At 47.9% G+C, this 17,519-nt stretch overlaps 1 protein-coding gene across 1 annotated transcript in view; it reads left to right on the top strand.

The window, feature by feature from the left end:
- The window catches only part of LOC122544885 (rho GTPase-activating protein SYDE1-like), a 347,492-nt gene that overhangs the window by 108,669 nt on the left and 221,304 nt on the right, over positions 1-17,519 (top strand). The gene's annotated exons all lie outside the window — the stretch shown is intronic.

Below are 17,519 nucleotides of genomic sequence, written 5' to 3' on the forward strand. Positions count from 1 at the left end.
GGTGTTGATCTGTCCTGCACACTATTACAGTGTGGTGTGTAATCTTTGTATCGATCTGTCCTGCATGCTGTTGCAGTGTGGTGTGTAATCTTTGTATCGATCTGTCCTGCGCACTGTTACAGGATGGTATGTAATGTTGGTGTGGATTTGTCCTACATGCTGTTACAGAATGGTGTAGAATGTTGGTGTTGATATGTCCTGCGCATTGTTATAGTGTGGGGAATAATGTTGGTGTCAAGCTGTCCTACACTGTGTTACATCGTGGTGTGTAATGTTGCTGTCGGTCTGTCCTGCACGCTGTTACAGGGTGGGGTGTAATGTTGGTGTTGATCTGTCCAGCACACTGTTACATTGTGGTGTGTAATGTTGCTGTCGGTCTATCCTGCACGCTGTTACAGGGTGGGGTGTAATGTTGGTGTCGATCTTTCCTGCACCATGTTACAGGATGGTGTGTAATGTTGGTGTCGATCTGTCCTGCACACTTTTATAGGGTGGTGTGTAATGTTGATGTCGATCTTTCCTGCATCATGTTACAGGATGGTGTGTAATGTTGGTGTCGATCTGTCCTGCACACCTTTATAGGGTGGAGTGTAATGTTGGTGTCGATCATTCCTGCACATTGTTATAGGGTTGGGTGTAATGCTGGTGTCGATCTGTCCTGCACACTCTTACAGGGTGGTGTGCAATGTTGGTGTCGATCTGTTCTGCGCACTGTTCCATGGTGGTGTGTAATGTTGGTGTAGATCTGTCCTGCATACTGTTACAGGGTGGTGTGTAATGTTGGTGTCAATCTGTCCTGCACACTGTTCCAGGGTAGTGTGTAATGTTGGTGTCGATCTGTCCTGCACACTGTTACAGCATGTGGTGTGATGTTGGTGTACATCTGTCCTGCACACTGTTACAGTTTGCAGTGTAATGTTGGTGTTGATCTGTCCTTCACACTGTTACAGGATGTGGTGTAAAGTTGTTGTCGGTCTGTCCTGCGCGCTGTTACAGGGAGGTGTGTAATCTTGGTGTCGATCGGTAAAACGCACTATTACCGGGTGGGGTGTAATGTTGGTGTCGCTCTGTCCTGCGCACTGTTACAGGGAGATGTGTAATGTTTGTGTCGATCTGTCCTGCACACTGTTACAGGGTGGTGTGTAATGTTGATGTCGATCTTTCCTGCACCATGTTACTGGGTGGTGTGTAATGTTGGTGTCGATCTGTCCTGTACACCTTTTTCGGGTGTTGTGTAATGTTGATGTCAATCTGTCCTGCACACTGTTACAGGGTGGAGTGTAATGTTGGTGTCGACCAGTCCTGCGCACTATTACAGAATCGGGTGTAATGTTGGTGTCGATCTGTCCTGCACACTATTACACGTTGGTGTTTAATGTTGGTGTCGATCTGTCCAGCGCACTGTTACTGGGTGGGATGTAATGTTGGTGTTGATCTGTCCTGCACACTGTTACAGCATGGTGTGTAATGTTGGTGTCGGACTGTCCTGCACACTATTACCGGGTGGTGTGTAATGTTGGTGTCGATCTGTCCAGCGCACTGTTACATTGTGGTGTGTAATGTTGCTGTCGGTCTGTCCAGCACGCTGTTACAGGGAGGTGTGTAATCTTGGTGTCGATCGGTAAAACGCTCTGTCCTGCGCACTGTTACAGGGTGGTGTGTAATGTTGGTGTCGATCTGTCCTGCACACTGTTACAGGGTGGGGTGTAATTTTGATGTCTTCTGTCCTGCGCACTGTTTCAGGGTGGTGTGTAATGTTGGTGTCGATCTGTCCTGCACACTGTTACAGGATGGGGTGTAATGATGATGACGATCTTTCCTGCGCACTGTTACAGGGTTGTGTGTAATGTTGGTGTCGATCTGTCCTGCTTGCTGTTACAAGGTGGTGTATAATATTGGTCTCGATCTGTCCTGCACACAGTTACAGAGTGGTGTGTAATGTTGGTGTCAATCTGTCCTGCACGCTGTTACAGGGTGGGGCATAATGTTGGTGTCGATCTGTCCTGCGCACTGTTACAGGGTGGTGTGTAATGTTGGAGTTGATCTGTCCTGCACACTGTTACATTGTGGTGTGTAATGTTGGTGTCGATCTCTCCTGCATGCTGTTACAGCGTGTGGTGTAATGTTGGTGTCGATCTGTCCTGCACAGTGTTACACCATGTGCTGTGATGTTGGTGTACATCTGCCCTGCACACTGTTACAGTGTGTGGTGCAATGTTGGTGTTGATCTGTCCTGCACAATGTTACAGGGCGGGGTGTAATTTTGGTGTCGGTCTTTTCTGCACACTCTTACAGAAGGGGGTGTAATGTTGGTGTCGATCTGTCCTGCACACTATTACAGTGTGGTGTGTAATCTTTGTATCGATCTGTCCTGCGCACTGTTACAGGATGGTATGTAATGTTGGTGTTGATTTGTCCTGCATGCTGTTACAGGATGGTGTGGAATGTTGGTGTTGATCTGTCCTGCGCATTGTTATAGTGTGGGGTATAATGTTGGTGTCAATCTGTCCTGCACTGTGTTACATTGTGGTGTGTAATGTTGCTGTCCGTCTGTCCTGCATGCTGTTACAGGGTGGGGTGTAATGTTGGTGTTGATCTGTCCAGCACACTGTTACATTGTGGTGTGTAATGTTGCTGTCGGTCTGTCCTGCACGCTGTTACAGGGTGGGGTGTAATGTTTGTGTCGCTCTGTCCTGCGCACTGTTACAGGGAGATGTGTAATGTTTGTGTCGATCTGTCCTGCACACTGTTACAGGGTGGTGTGTAATGTTGATGTCGATCTTTCCTGCACCATGTTACTGGGTGGTGTGTAATGTTGGTGTCGATCTGTCCTGCACACCTTTTTCGGGTGTTGTGTAATGTTGATGTCAATCTGTCCTGCACACTGTTACAGGGTGGAGTGTAATGTTGGTGTCGACCAGTCCTGCGCACTATTACAGAATCGGGTGTAATGTTGGTGTCGATCTGTCCTGCACACTATTACACGTTGGTGTTTAATGTTGGTGTCGATCTGTCCAGCGCACTGTTACTGGGTGGGATGTAATGTTGGTGTTGATCTGTCCTGCACACTGTTACAGCATGGTGTGTAATGTTGGTGTCGGACTGTCCTGCACACTATTACCGGGTGGTGTGTAATGTTGGTGTCGATCTGTCCAGCGCACTGTTACATTGTGGTGTGTAATGTTGCTGTCGGTCTGTCCAGCACGCTGTTACAGGGAGGTGTGTAATCTTGGTGTCGATCGGTAAAACGCTCTGTCCTGCGCACTGTTACAGGGTGGTGTGTAATGTTGGTGTCGATCTGTCCTGCACATTGTTACAGGTTTGGGTGTAATGTTGGTGTCGATCTGTCCTGCATACTGTTACAGGGTGGGGTGTAATGTTGGTGTCAATCTGTCCTGCACGCTGTTACAGGGTGGTGTGTAATGTTGGTGTCGATCTTTCCTGTGCGCTGTTACAGGTTTGTGTGTTATTTTGGTGTAGATCTGTCCTGCACACTGTAACAGCATGTGGTGTGATGCTGGTGTAGTTCTGTCCTGCACACTGTTACAGGATGGGGTGTAATTTTGGTGTCAATCTGTCCTACATGTTGTTACAGGGTAGGGTGTAATTTTGATGTCTTCTGTCCTGCGCACTGTTTCAGGGTGGTGTGTAATGTTGGTGTCGATCTGTCCTGCACACTGTTACAGGATGGGGTGTAATGTTGATGTTGATCTTTCCTGCGCACTGTTACAGGGTTGTGTGTAATGTTGGTGTCGATCTGTCCTGCTTGCTGTTACAAGGTGGTGTGTAATATTGGTCTCGATCTTCCTGCACACAGTTACAGAGTGGTGTGTAATGTTGGTGTCAATCTGTCCTGCACGCTGTTACAGGGTGGGGCATAATGTTGGTGTCGATCTGTCCTGTGCACTGTTACAGGGTGGTGTGTAATCTTTGTATCGATCTGTCCTGCGCACTGTTACAGGATGGTATGTAATGTTGGTGTCGATTTGTCCTGCATGCTGTTACAGGATGGTATGTAATGTTGGTGTCGATCTGTCCTGCACACTCTTCCAGGGTGGTGTGTAATGTTGGTGTTGATCTGCCCTACACACTGTTACAGTTTGGTGAGTAATGTTGGTGTTGATCTGTCCTACACGCTGTTACAGGATGGTGTGTAATCTTGGTGTCGATCTGACCTGCACACCTTTACAGGGTGGTGTGTAATGTTGGAGTCGATCTGTCCTGCACACTGTTACAGGGTGGGGTGTAATGTTGGTGTCGATCTGTCCTCCACGCTGTTACAGGGTGGTGTGTAATGTTGGTGTCGATCTTTCCTGTGCGCTGTTACAGGTTTGTGTGTAATTTTGGTGTAGATCTGTCCTGCACACTGTTACAGGATGGGGTGTAATTTTGGTCTCGATCTGTCCTACATGTTGTTACAGGGTAGGGTGTAATTTTGATGTCTTCTGTCCTGCGCACTGTTTCAGGGTGGTGTGTAATGTTGGTGTCGAACTGTCCTGCACACTGTTACAGGATGGTCTGTAATGTTGATGTCGTTCTGTCCTTCACACTGCTACTGGGAGGTGTGTAATGTTGTCGATCTGTGCTGCACACTGTTACAGCATGTGGTGTGATGTTGGTGTACATCTGTCCTGCACACTGTTACAGGTTGGTGTGTAATGTTGGTGTCGATCTGTCTTGCACACTGTTACTGGGAGGTGTGTAATGTTGTCGATCTGTGCTGCACACTGTTACAGGGTGGTACGTAATGTTGGTGTTGATCTATCCTGCACACTGTTACAGCATGTGCTGTGCAATGTTTGTGTCAATCTGTCCTGCACGCTGTTACAAGGTGGTGTGTAATGTTGGTGTCGACCTGTCCTGCACACTGTTACAGGGTGGTGTGCAATGTTGGTGTTGATCTGTCCTGCGCACTCTTACAGGGTGGTGTGTAATGTTGGTGTCGATCTGTCCTGCATACTGTTACAGGGTGTTGTGCAATGTTGGTGTCGATCTGTCATGCACAATGTTTCTGTGTGGTGTGTAATGTTGGTGTCGATCTGTTCTGTGCACTGTTACAGGGTGGTGTGTAATGTTGGTGTCAATCTGTCCTGCACACTGTTACAGGGTGGGGTGTAATTTTGATGTCTTCTGTCCTGCGCACTGTTTCAGGGTGGTGTGTAATGTTGGTGTCGATCTGTCCTGCACACTGTTACAGGATGGGGTGTAATGATGATGACGATCTTTCCTGCGCACTGTTACAGGGTTGTGTGTAATGTTGGTGTCGATCTGTCCTGCTTGCTGTTACAAGGTGGTGTATAATATTGGTCTCGATCTGTCCTGCACACAGTTACAGAGTGGTGTGTAATGTTGGTGTCAATCTGTCCTGCACGCTGTTACAGGGTGGGGCATAATGTTGGTGTCGATCTGTCCTGCGCACTGTTACAGGGTGGTGTGTAATGTTGGAGTTGATCTGTCCTGCACACTGTTACATTGTGGTGTGTAATGTTGGTGTCGATCTCTCCTGCATGCTGTTACAGCGTGTGGTGTAATGTTGGTGTCGATCTGTCCTGCACAGTGTTACACCATGTGCTGTGATGTTGGTGTACATCTGCCCTGCACACTGTTACAGTGTGTGGTGCAATGTTGGTGTTGATCTGTCCTGCACAATGTTACAGGGCGGGGTGTAATTTTGATGTCGGTCTTTTCTGCACACTCTTACAGAAGGGGATGTAATGTTGGTGTCGATCTGTCCTGCACACTATTACAGTGTGGTGTGTAATCTTTGTATCGATCTGTCCTGCGCACTGTTACAGGATGGTATGTAATGTTGGTGTTGATTTGTCCTGCATGCTGTTACAGGATGGTGTGGAATGTTGGTGTTGATCTGTCCTGCGCATTGTTATAGTGTGGGGTATAATGTTGGTGTCAATCTGTCCTGCACTGTGTTACATTGTGGTGTGTAATGTTGCTGTCCGTCTGTCCTGCATGCTGTTACAGGGTGGGGTGTAATGTTGGTGTTGATCTGTCCAGCACACTGTTACATTGTGGTGTGTAATGTTGCTGTCGGTCTGTCCTGCACGCTGTTACAGGGTGGGGTGTAATGTTTGTGTCGCTCTGTCCTGCGCACTGTTACAGGGAGATGTGTAATGTTTGTGTCGATCTGTCCTGCACACTGTTACAGGGTGGTGTGTAATGTTGATGTCGATCTTTCCTGCACCATGTTACTGGGTGGTGTGTAATGTTGGTGTCGATCTGTCCTGCACACCTTTTTCGGGTGTTGTGTAATGTTGATGTCAATCTGTCCTGCACACTGTTACAGGGTGGAGTGTAATGTTGGTGTCGACCAGTCCTGCGCACTATTACAGAATCGGGTGTAATGTTGGTGTCGATCTGTCCTGCACACTATTACACGTTAGTGTTTAATGTTGATGTCGATCTGTCCAGCGCACTGTTACTGGGTGGGATGTAATGTTGGTGTTGATCTGTCCTGCACACTGTTACAGCATGGTGTGTAATGTTGGTGTCGGACTGTCCTGCACACTATTACCGGGTGGTGTGTAATGTTGGTGTCGATCTGTCCAGCGCACTGTTACATTGTGGTGTGTAATGTTGCTGTCGGTCTGTCCAGCACGCTGTTACAGGGAGGTGTGTAATCTTGGTGTCGATCGGTAAAACGCTCTGTCCTGCGCACTGTTACAGGGTGGTGTGTAATGTTGGTGTCGATCTGTCCTGCACATTGTTACAGGTTTGGGTGTAATGTTGGTGTCGATCTGTCCTGCATACTGTTACAGGGTGGGGTGTAATGTTGGTGTCAATCTGTCCTGCACGCTGTTACAGGGTGGTGTGTAATGTTGGTGTCGATCTTTCCTGTGCGCTGTTACAGGTTTGTGTGGTATTTTGGTGTAGATCTGTCCTGCACACTGTAACAGCATGTGGTGTGATGCTGGTGTAGTTCTGTCCTGCACACTGTTACAGGATGGGGTGTAATTTTGGTGTCAATCTGTCCTACATGTTGTTACAGGGTAGGCTGTAATTTTGATGTCTTCTGTCCTGCGCACTGTTTCAGGGTGGTGTGTAATGTTGGTGTCGATCTGTCCTGCACACTGTTACAGGATGGGGTGTAATGTTGATGTTGATCTTTCCTGCGCACTGTTACAGGGTTGTGTGTAATGTTGGTGTCGATCTGTCCTGCTTGCTGTTACAAGGTGGTGTGTAATATTGGTCTCGATCTTCCTGCACACAGTTACAGAGTGGTGTGTAATGTTGGTGTCAATCTGTCCTGCACGCTGTTACAGGGTGGGGCATAATGTTGGTGTCGATCTGTCCTGTGCACTGTTACAGGGTGGTGTGTAATCTTTGTATCGATCTGTCCTGCGCACTGTTACAGGATGGTATGTAATGTTGGTGTCGATTTGTCCTGCATGCTGTTACAGGATGGTATGTAATGTTGGTGTCGATCTGTCCTGCACACTCTTCCAGGGTGGTGTGTAATGTTGGTGTTGATCTGCCCTACACACTGTTACAGTTTGGTGAGTAATGTTGGTGTTGATCTGTCCTACACGCTGTTACAGGATGGTGTGTAATCTTGGTGTCGATCTGACCTGCACACCTTTACAGGGTGGTGTGTAATGTTGGAGTCGATCTGTCCTGCACACTGTTACAGGGTGGGGTGTAATGTTGGTGTCGATCTGTCCTCCACGCTGTTACAGGGTGGAGTGTAATGTTGGTGTCGATCTTTCCTGTGCGCTGTTACAGGTTTGTGTGTAATTTTGGTGTAGATCTGTCCTGCACACTGTTACAGGATGGGGTGTAATTTTGGTCTCGATCTGTCCTACATGTTGTTACAGGGTAGGGTGTAATTTTGATGTCTTCTGTCCTGCGCACTGTTTCAGGGTGGTGTGTAATGTTGGTGTCGAACTGTCCTGCACACTGTTACAGGATGGTCTGTAATGTTGATGTCGTTCTGTCCTTCACACTGCTACTGGGAGGTGTGTAATGTTGTCGATCTGTGCTGCACACTGTTACAGCATGTGGTGTGATGTTGGTGTACATCTGTCCTGCACACTGTTACAGGTTGGTGTGTAATGTTGGTGTCGATCTGTCTTGCACACTGTTACTGGGAGGTGTGTAATGTTGTCGATCTGTGCTGCACACTGTTACAGGGTGGTACGTAATGTTGGTGTTGATCTATCCTGCACACTGTTACAGCATGTGCTGTGCAATGTTTGTGTCAATCTGTCCTGCACGCTGTTACAAGGTGGTGTGTAATGTTGGTGTCGACCTGTCCTGCACACTGTTACAGGGTGGTGTGCAATGTTGGTGTTGATCTGTCCTGCGCACTCTTACAGGGTGGTGTGTAATGTTGGTGTCGACCTGTCCTGCACACCTTTACAGGGTGTTGTGTAATGTTTGTGTCGATCTGTCCTGCACACTGTTACCGGTTGGGGTGTAATGTTGGTGTTGCTCTGTCCTGCGCACTGTTACAGGGAGGTATGTAATGTTTGTGTCGATCTGTCCTGCACACTGTTACATTGTGGTGTGTAATGTTGCTGTCGGTCTGTCCAGCACGCTGTTACAGGGAGGTGTGTAATGTTGGTGTCGATCTGTCCTGCACACTGTTACAGCGTGTGCTGTGATGTTGGTGTACATATGTCCTGCACACTGTTATAGTGTGTGGTGCAATGTTGGTGTTGATCTGTCCTGCACAATGTTACAGGGCGGGGTGTAATTTTGGTGTTGATCTTTTCTGCACACTCTTACAGAAGGGGGTGTAATGTTGGTGTCGATCTGTCCAGCACACTGTTACATTGTGGTGTGTAATGTTGCTGTCCGTCTGTCCTGCATGCTGTTACAGGGTGGGGTGTAATGTTGGTGTTGATCTGTCCAGCACACTGTTACATTGTGGTGTGTAATGTTGCTGTCGGTCTGTCCTGCACGCTGTTACAGGGTGGGGTGTAATGTTTGTGTCGCTCTGTCCTGCGCACTGTTACAGGGAGATGTGTAATGTTTGTGTCGATCTGTCCTGCACACTGTTACAGGGTGGTGTGTAATGTTGATGTCGATCTTTCCTGCACCATGTTACTGGGTGGTGTGTAATGTTGGTGTCGATCTGTCCTGCACACCTTTTTCGGGTGTTGTGTAATGTTGATGTCAATCTGTCCTGCACACTGTTACAGGGTGGAGTGTAATGTTGGTGTCGACCAGTCCTGCGCACTATTACAGAATCGGGTGTAATGTTGGTGTCGATCTGTCCTGCACACTATTACACGTTGGTGTTTAATGTTGGTGTCGATCTGTCCAGCGCACTGTTACTGGGTGGGATGTAATGTTGGTGTTGATCTGTCCTGCACACTGTTACAGCATGGTGTGTAATGTTGGTGTCGGACTGTCCTGCACACTATTACCGGGTGGTGTGTAATGTTGGTGTCGATCTGTCCAGCGCACTGTTACATTGTGGTGTGTAATGTTGCTGTCGGTCTGTCCAGCACGCTGTTACAGGGAGGTGTGTAATCTTGGTGTCGATCGGTAAAACGCTCTGTCCTGCGCACTGTTACAGGGTGGTGTGTAATGTTGGTGTCGATCTGTCCTGCACATTGTTACAGGTTTGGGTGTAATGTTGGTGTCGATCTGTCCTGCATACTGTTACAGGGTGGGGTGTAATGTTGGTGTCAATCTGTCCTGCACGCTGTTACAGGGTGGTGTGTAATGTTGGTGTCGATCTTTCCTGTGCGCTGTTACAGGTTTGTGTGTTATTTTGGTGTAGATCTGTCCTGCACACTGTAACAGCATGTGGTGTGATGCTGGTGTAGTTCTGTCCTGCACACTGTTACAGGATGGGGTGTAATTTTGGTGTCAATCTGTCCTACATGTTGTTACAGGGTAGGGTGTAATTTTGATGTCTTCTGTCCTGCGCACTGTTTCAGGGTGGTGTGTAATGTTGGTGTCGATCTGTCCTGCACACTGTTACAGGATGGGGTGTAATGTTGATGTTGATCTTTCCTGCGCACTGTTACAGGGTTGTGTGTAATGTTGGTGTCGATCTGTCCTGCTTGCTGTTACAAGGTGGTGTGTAATATTGGTCTCGATCTTCCTGCACACAGTTACAGAGTGGTGTGTAATGTTGGTGTCAATCTGTCCTGCACGCTGTTACAGGGTGGGGCATAATGTTGGTGTCGATCTGTCCTGTGCACTGTTACAGGGTGGTGTGTAATGTTGGAGTCGATCTGTCCTGCACACTGTTACATTGTTGTGTGTAATGTTGGTGTCGATCTCTCCTGCATGCTGTTACAGCGTGTGGTGTAATGTTGGTGTCGATCTGTCCTGCACAGTGTTACACCATGTGCTGTGATGTTGGTGTACATCTGCCCTGCACACTGTTACAGTGTGTGGTGCAATGTTGGTGTTGATCTGTCCTGCACAATGTTACAGGGCGGGGTGTAATTTTGGTGTCGATCTTTTCTGCACACTCTTACAGAAGGGGATGTAATGTTGGTGTTGATCTGTCCTGCACACTATTACAGTGTGGTGTGTAATCTTTGTATCGATCTGTCCTGCGCACTGTTACAGGATGGTATGTAATGTGGGTGTCGATTTGTCCTGCATGCTGTTACAGGATGGTATGTAATGTTGGTGTCGATCTGTCCTGCAAACTGTAACAGGGTGGGGTGTAATGTTGGTGTTGATCTGCCCTACACACTGTTACAGTTTGGTGAGTAATGTTGGTGTTGATCTGTCCTACACGCTGTTACAGGATGGTGTGTAATCTTGGTGTCGATCTGACCTGCACACCTTTACAGGGTGGTGTGTAATGTTGGAGTCGATCTGTCCTGCACACTGTTACAGGGTGGGGTGTAATGTTGGTGTCGATCTGTCCTCCACGCTGTTACAGGGTGGTGTGTAATGTTGGTGTCGATCTTTCCTGTGCGCTGTTACAGGTTTGTGTGTAATTTTGGTGTAGATCTGTCCTGCACACTGTTACAGGATGGGGTGTAATTTTGGTCTCGATCTGTCCTACATGTTGTTACAGGGTAGGGTGTAATTTTGATGTCTTCTGTCCTGCGCACTGTTTCAGGGTGGTGTGTAATGTTGGTGTCGAACTGTCCTGCACACTGTTACAGGATGGTCTGTAATGTTGGTGTCGTTCTGTCCTTCACACTGTTACTGGGAGGTGTGTAATGTTGTCGATCTGTGCTGCACACTGTTACAGCATGTGGTGTGATGTTGGTGTACATCTGTCCTGCACACTGTTACAGGTTGGTGTGTAATGTTGGTGTCGATCTGTCTTGCACACTGTTACTGGGAGGTGTGTAATGTTGTCGATCTGTGCTGCACACTGTTACAGGGTGGTACGTAATGTTGGTGTTGATCTATCCTGCACACTGTTACAGCATGTGCTGTGCAATGTTTGTGTCAATCTGTCCTGCACGCTGTTACAAGGTGGTGTGTAATGTTGGTGTCGACCTGTCCTGCACACTGTTACAGGGTGGTGTGCAATGTTGGTGTTGATCTGTCCTGCGCACTCTTACAGGGTGGTGTGTAATGTTGGTGTCGATCTGTCCTGCATACTGTTACAGGGTGGTGTGCAATGTTGGTGTCGATCTGTCCTGCACAATGTTTCTGTGTGGTGTGTAATGTTGGTGTCGATCTGTTCTGTGCACTGTTACAGGGTGGTGTGTAATGTTGGTGTCAATCTGTCCTGCACACTCTTCCAGGGTGGTGTGTAATGTTGGTGTCGATCTGTCCTGCACACTCTTCCAGGGTGGTGTGTAATGTTGGTGTTGATCTGCCCTACACACTGTTACAGTTTGGTGAGTAATGTTGGTGTTGATCTGTCCTACACGCTGTTACAGGATGGTGTGTAATCTTGGTGTCGATCTGACCTGCACACCTTTACAGGGTGGTGTGTAATGTTGGAGTCGATCTGTCCTGCACACTGTTACAGGGTGGGGTGTAATGTTGGTGTCGATCTGTCCTCCACGCTGTTACAGGGTGGTGTGTAATGTTGGTGTCGATCTTTCCTGTGCGCTGTTACAGGTTTGTGTGTAATTTTGGTGTAGATCTGTCCTGCACACTGTTACAGGATGGGGTGTAATTTTGGTCTCGATCTGTCCTACATGTTGTTACAGGGTAGGGTGTAATTTTGATGTCTTCTGTCCTGCGCACTGTTTCAGGGTGGTGTGTAATGTTGGTGTCGAACTGTCCTGCACACTGTTACAGGATGGTCTGTAATGTTGGTGTCGTTCTGTCCTTCACACTGTTACTGGGAGGTGTGTAATGTTGTCGATCTGTGCTGCACACTGTTACAGCATGTGGTGTGATGTTGGTGTACATCTGTCCTGCACACTGTTACAGGTTGGTGTGTAATGTTGGTGTCGATCTGTCTTGCACACTGTTACTGGGAGGTGTGTAATGTTGTCGATCTGTGCTGCACACTGTTACAGGGTGGTACGTAATGTTGGTGTTTATCTATCCTGCACACTGTTACAGCATGTGCTGTGCAATGTTTGTGTCAATCTGTCCTGCACGCTGTTACAAGGTGGTGTGTAATGTTGGTGTCGACCTGTCCTGCACACTGTTACAGGGTGGTGTGCAATGTTGGTGTTGATCTGTCCTGCGCACTCTTACAGGGTGGTGTGTAATGTTGGTGTCGATCTGTCCTGCATACTGTTACAGGGTGGTGTGCAATGTTGGTGTCGATCTGTCCTGCACAATGTTTCTGTGTGGTGTGTAATGTTGGTGTCGATCTGTTCTGTGCACTGTTACAGGGTGGTGTGTAATGTTGGTGTCAATCTGTCCTGCACACTCTTCCAGGGTGGTGTGTAATGTTGGTGTCGATCTGTCCTGCACACTCTTCCAGGGTGGTGTGTAATGTTGGTGTCGATCTGTCCTGCACACTGTTACAGCGTGTGCTGTGATGTTGGTGTACATATGTCCTGCACACTGTTATAGTGTGTGGTGCAATGTTGGTGTTGATCTGTCCTGCACAATGTTACAGGGCGGGGTGTAATTTTGGTGTTGATCTTTTCTGCACACTCTTACAGAAGGGGGTGTAATGTTGGTGTCGATCTGTCCAGCACACTGTTACATTGTGGTGTGTCGGTCTGTCCTGCACGCTGTTACAGGGTGGGGTGTAATGTTGGTGTTGCTCTGTCCTGCGCACTGTTACAGGGAGGTATGTAATGTTTGTGTCGATCTGTCCTGCACACTGTTACAGGGTGGTGTGTCATGTTGGTGTCGATCTTTCCTGCACGCTGTTACAGGGTGGTGTGTAATGTTGGTGTCGACCTGTCCTGCACACCTTTACAGGGTGTTGTGTAATGTTTGTGTCGATCTGTCCTGCACACTGTTACCGGTTGGGGTGTAATGTTGGTGTCGACCTGTCCTGCGCACTGTTACAGGATGGTGTGTAATGTTGGTGTCAATCTTTCCTGCACGCTGTTACAGGGTGGTGTGTAATGTTGGTGTCGATCTTTCCTGCACGCTGTTACAGGGTGGTGTGTAATGTTGGTGTCGATCTTTCCTGCACACTGTTACAGGGTGGTGTGTAATGTTGGTGTCGATCTGTCCTGCACACTTTTACAAGTTGGTGTTTAATGTTGGTGTCGATCTGTCCAGCTCACTGTTTCTGGGTGGGGTGTAATGTTGGTGTCGATCTGTTCTGCGCACTGTTACAGGGAGGTGTGTAATGTTGGTGTTGATCTGTCCTGCACACTGTTACAGGGCGGGGTGTAATTTTGGTGTCGATCTTTTCTGCACATTCTTACAGAAGGGGGTGTAATGTTGGTGTCGATCTGTCCAGCACACTGTTACATTGTGGTGTGTAATGTTGCTGTCGGTCTGTCCTGCACGCTGTTACAGGGTGGGGTGTAATGTTGGTGTTGCTCTGTCCTGCGCACTGTTACAGGGAGGTATGTAATGTTTGTGTTGATCTGTCCTGCACACTGTTACAGGGTGGTGTGTCATGTTGGTGTCGATCTTTCCTGCACGCTGTTACAGGGTGGTGTGTAATGTTGGTGTCGACCTGTCCTGCACACCTTTACAGGGTGTTGTGTAATGTTTGTGTCGATCTGTCCTGCACACTGTTACCGGTTGGGGTGTAATGTTGGTGTCGTCCTGTCCTGCGCACTGTTACAGGATGGTGTGTAATGTTGGTGTCGATCTTTCCTGCACGCTGTTACAGGGTGGTGTGTAATGTTGGTGTCGATCTGTCCTGCACACTATTACAGGTTGGTGTTTAATGTTGGTGTCGATCTGTCCAGCTCACTGTTTCTGGGTGGGGTGTAATGTTGGTGTCGATCTGTTCTGCGCACTGTTACAGGGAGGTGTGTAATGTTGGTGTTGATCTGTCCTGCACACTGTTACAGGGTGGTGTGTAATGTTGGTGTCGATCTTTCCTGCACCCTGTTACAGGGTGGTGTGTAATGTTGGTGTCGATCTGTCCTGCACACCTTTACAGGGTGTTGTTTAATGTTGGTGTCGATCTGTCCTGCACATTGTTACAGGGTTGGGTGTAATGTTGGTGTCGATCTGTCTTACACACTGTTACAGGATGGTGTGTAATGTTGGTGTCGGTCTGTCCTTCACACTGTTACTGGGAGGTGTGTAATGTTGTCGATCTGTCCTGCACACTCTTACAGCATGTGGTGTGATGTTGGTGTACATCTGTCCTGCACACTGTTACAGGTTGGTGTGTAATGTTGGTGTCAATCTTTCGTGCACCCTGTTACAGGGTGGTGTGTAATGTTGTCGATCTGTCCTGCACAACTTTACAGGGTGTTGTGTAATGTTGGTGTCGATCTGTCCTGCACACTGTTACAGGGTGGGTGTAATGTTGGTGTTGATCTATCCTGCACTCTGTTACAGGGTGCTGTGTAATGTTTGTGTCAATCTGTCCTGCACACTGTTACAAGGTGGTGTGTGATGTTGGTGTCGGTCTGTACTGCACACTGTTATATTGTGGTATGTAATGTTGGTGTCAGTCTGTCCTGCACGCTGTTACAGGGTGGGGTGTAATGTTGGTGTCGACCAGTCCTGCGCACTATTAAAGAATGGGGTGTAATGTTGGTGTCGATCTGTCCTGCACACTGTTACAGGGTGGTGTGTAATGTTGGTGTCGATCTGTCCTGCACACTGTTACAGGGTGGGGTCTAATGTTGGTGTCAATCTGTCCTGCACACTGTTCCATGGTGGTGTGTAATGTTGGTGTTGATCTGTCCTTCACACTGTTACAGCATGTGGTGTGATGTTGGTGTACATCTGTTCTGCGCACTGTTACAGGGTGGTGTGTAATGTTGGTGTCAATCTGTCCTGCATACTGTTACAGGGTGGTGTGCAATGTTGGTGTTGATCTATCCTGCACTCTGTTACAGGGTGCTGTGTAATGTTTGTGTCAATCTGTCCTGCACACTGTTACAAGGTGGTGTGTGATGTTGGTGTCGGTCTGTACTGCACACTGTTATATTGTGGTATGTAATGTTGGTGTCAATCTGTCCTGCACACTGTTCCAGGGTGGTGTGTAATGTTGGTGTCGATCTGCCCTGCACATTGTTACTGATTTGGGTGTAATGCTGGTGTTGATCTGTCCTGCAAACTGTAACAGGGTGGGGTGTAATGTTGGTGTTGATCTGCCCTACACACTGTTACAGTTTGGTGAGTAATGTTGGTGTTGATCTGTCCTACACGCTGTTACAGGATGGTGTGTAATCTTGGTGTCGATCTTTCCTGTGTGCTGTTACAGGTTTGTGTGTAATTTTGGTGTAGATCTGTCCTGCACACTGTTACAGGATGGGGTGTAATTTTGGTCTCGATCTGTCCTACATGTTGTTACAGGGTAGGGTGTAATTTTGATGTCTTCTGTCCTGCGCACTGTTTCAGGGTGGTGTGTAATGTTGGTGTCGAACTGTCCTGCACACTGTTACAGGATGGGGTGTAATGTTGATGTCGATCTGTCCTGCGCACTGTTACAGGGTTGTGTGTAATGTTGGTGTCGATCTGTCCTGCTTGCTGTTACAAGGTGGTGTGTAATATTGGTCTCGATCTGTCCTGCACACTGTTACACCATGTGCTGTGATGTTGGTGTACATCTGCCCTGCACACTGTTACAGTGTGTGGTGCAATGTTGGTGTTGATCTGTCCTGCACAATGTTACAGGGCGGGGTGTAATTTTGGTGTCGATCTTTTCTGCACACTCTTACAGAAGGGGGTGTAATGTTGGTGTCGATCTGTCCTGCACACTATTACAGTGTGGTGTGTAATCTTTGTATCGATCTGTCCTGCGCACTGTTACAGGATGGTATGTAATGTTGGTGTCGATTTGTCCTGCATGCTGTTACAGGATGGTATGTAATTTTGATGTCGATCTGTCCTGCAAACTGTAACAGGGTGGGGTGTAATGTTGGTGTTGATCTGCCCTACACACTGTTACAGTTTGGTGAGTAATGTTGGTGTTGATCTGTCCTACACGCTGTTACAGGATGGTGTGTAATCTTGGTGTCGATCTGACCTGCACACCTTTACAGGGTGGTGTGTAATGTTGGAGTCGATCTGTCCTGCACACTGTTACAGGGTGGGGTGTAATGTTGGTGTCGATCTGTCCTGCACACTATTACAGTGTGGTGTGTAATCTTTGTATCGATCTGTCCTGCGCACTGTTACAGGATGGCATGTAATGTTGGTGTCGATTTGTCCTGCATGCTGTTACAGGATGGTGTGGAATGTTGGTGTTGATCTGTCCTGTGCATTGTTATAGTGTGGGGTATAATGTTGGTGTCAATCTGTCCTGCACTGTGTTACATTGTGGTGTGTAATGTTGCTGTCGGTCTGTCCTGCACGCTGTTACAGGGTGGGGTGTAATGTTGGTGTTGATCTGTCCAGCACACTGTTACATTGTGGTGTGTAATGTTGCTGTCGGTCTGTCCTGCACGCTGTTACAGGGTGGGGTGTAATGTTGGTGTCGCTCTGTCCTGCGCACTGTTACAGGGAGGTGTGTAATGTTTGTGTCGATCTGTCCTGTACACTGTTACAGGGTGGTGTGTAATGTTGGTGTCAATCTGTCCTGCACACTGTTACAGGGTGGAGTGTAATGTTGGTGTCGACCAGTCCTGCGCACTATTACAGAATCGGGTGTAATGTTGGTGTCGATCTGTCCTGCACACTATTACAGGTTGGTGTTTAATGTTGGTGTCGATCTGTCCAGTGCACTGTTACTGGGTGGGGTGTAATGTTGGTGTCGATCTGTCCTGCACACTGTTACAGCATGGTGTGTAATGTTGGTGTCGGACTGTCCTGCACACTATTACCGGGTGGTGTGTAATGTTGGTGTCGATCTGTCCAGCACACTGTTACATTGTGGTGTGTAATGTTGCTGTCGGTCTGTCCAGCACGCTGTTACAGGATGGGGTGTAATGTTGGTGTAACTCTGTCCTACGCATTGTTACAGTGAGGTGTGTAATGCTTGTGTCGATCTGTCCTGCACACTGTTACAAGGTGGTGTGTAATGTTGGTGTCGATCTGTCCTGCTCGCTGTTACAAGGTGGTGT

The sequence above is a fragment of the Chiloscyllium plagiosum genome, unplaced genomic scaffold (genome assembly GCF_037043375.1).
Source record: "Chiloscyllium plagiosum isolate Xiang-an unplaced genomic scaffold, Cpla_swu_hap1 HiC_scaffold_45, whole genome shotgun sequence".
In the NCBI taxonomy this organism is placed as follows: Eukaryota; Metazoa; Chordata; class Chondrichthyes; order Orectolobiformes; family Hemiscylliidae; genus Chiloscyllium; species Chiloscyllium plagiosum.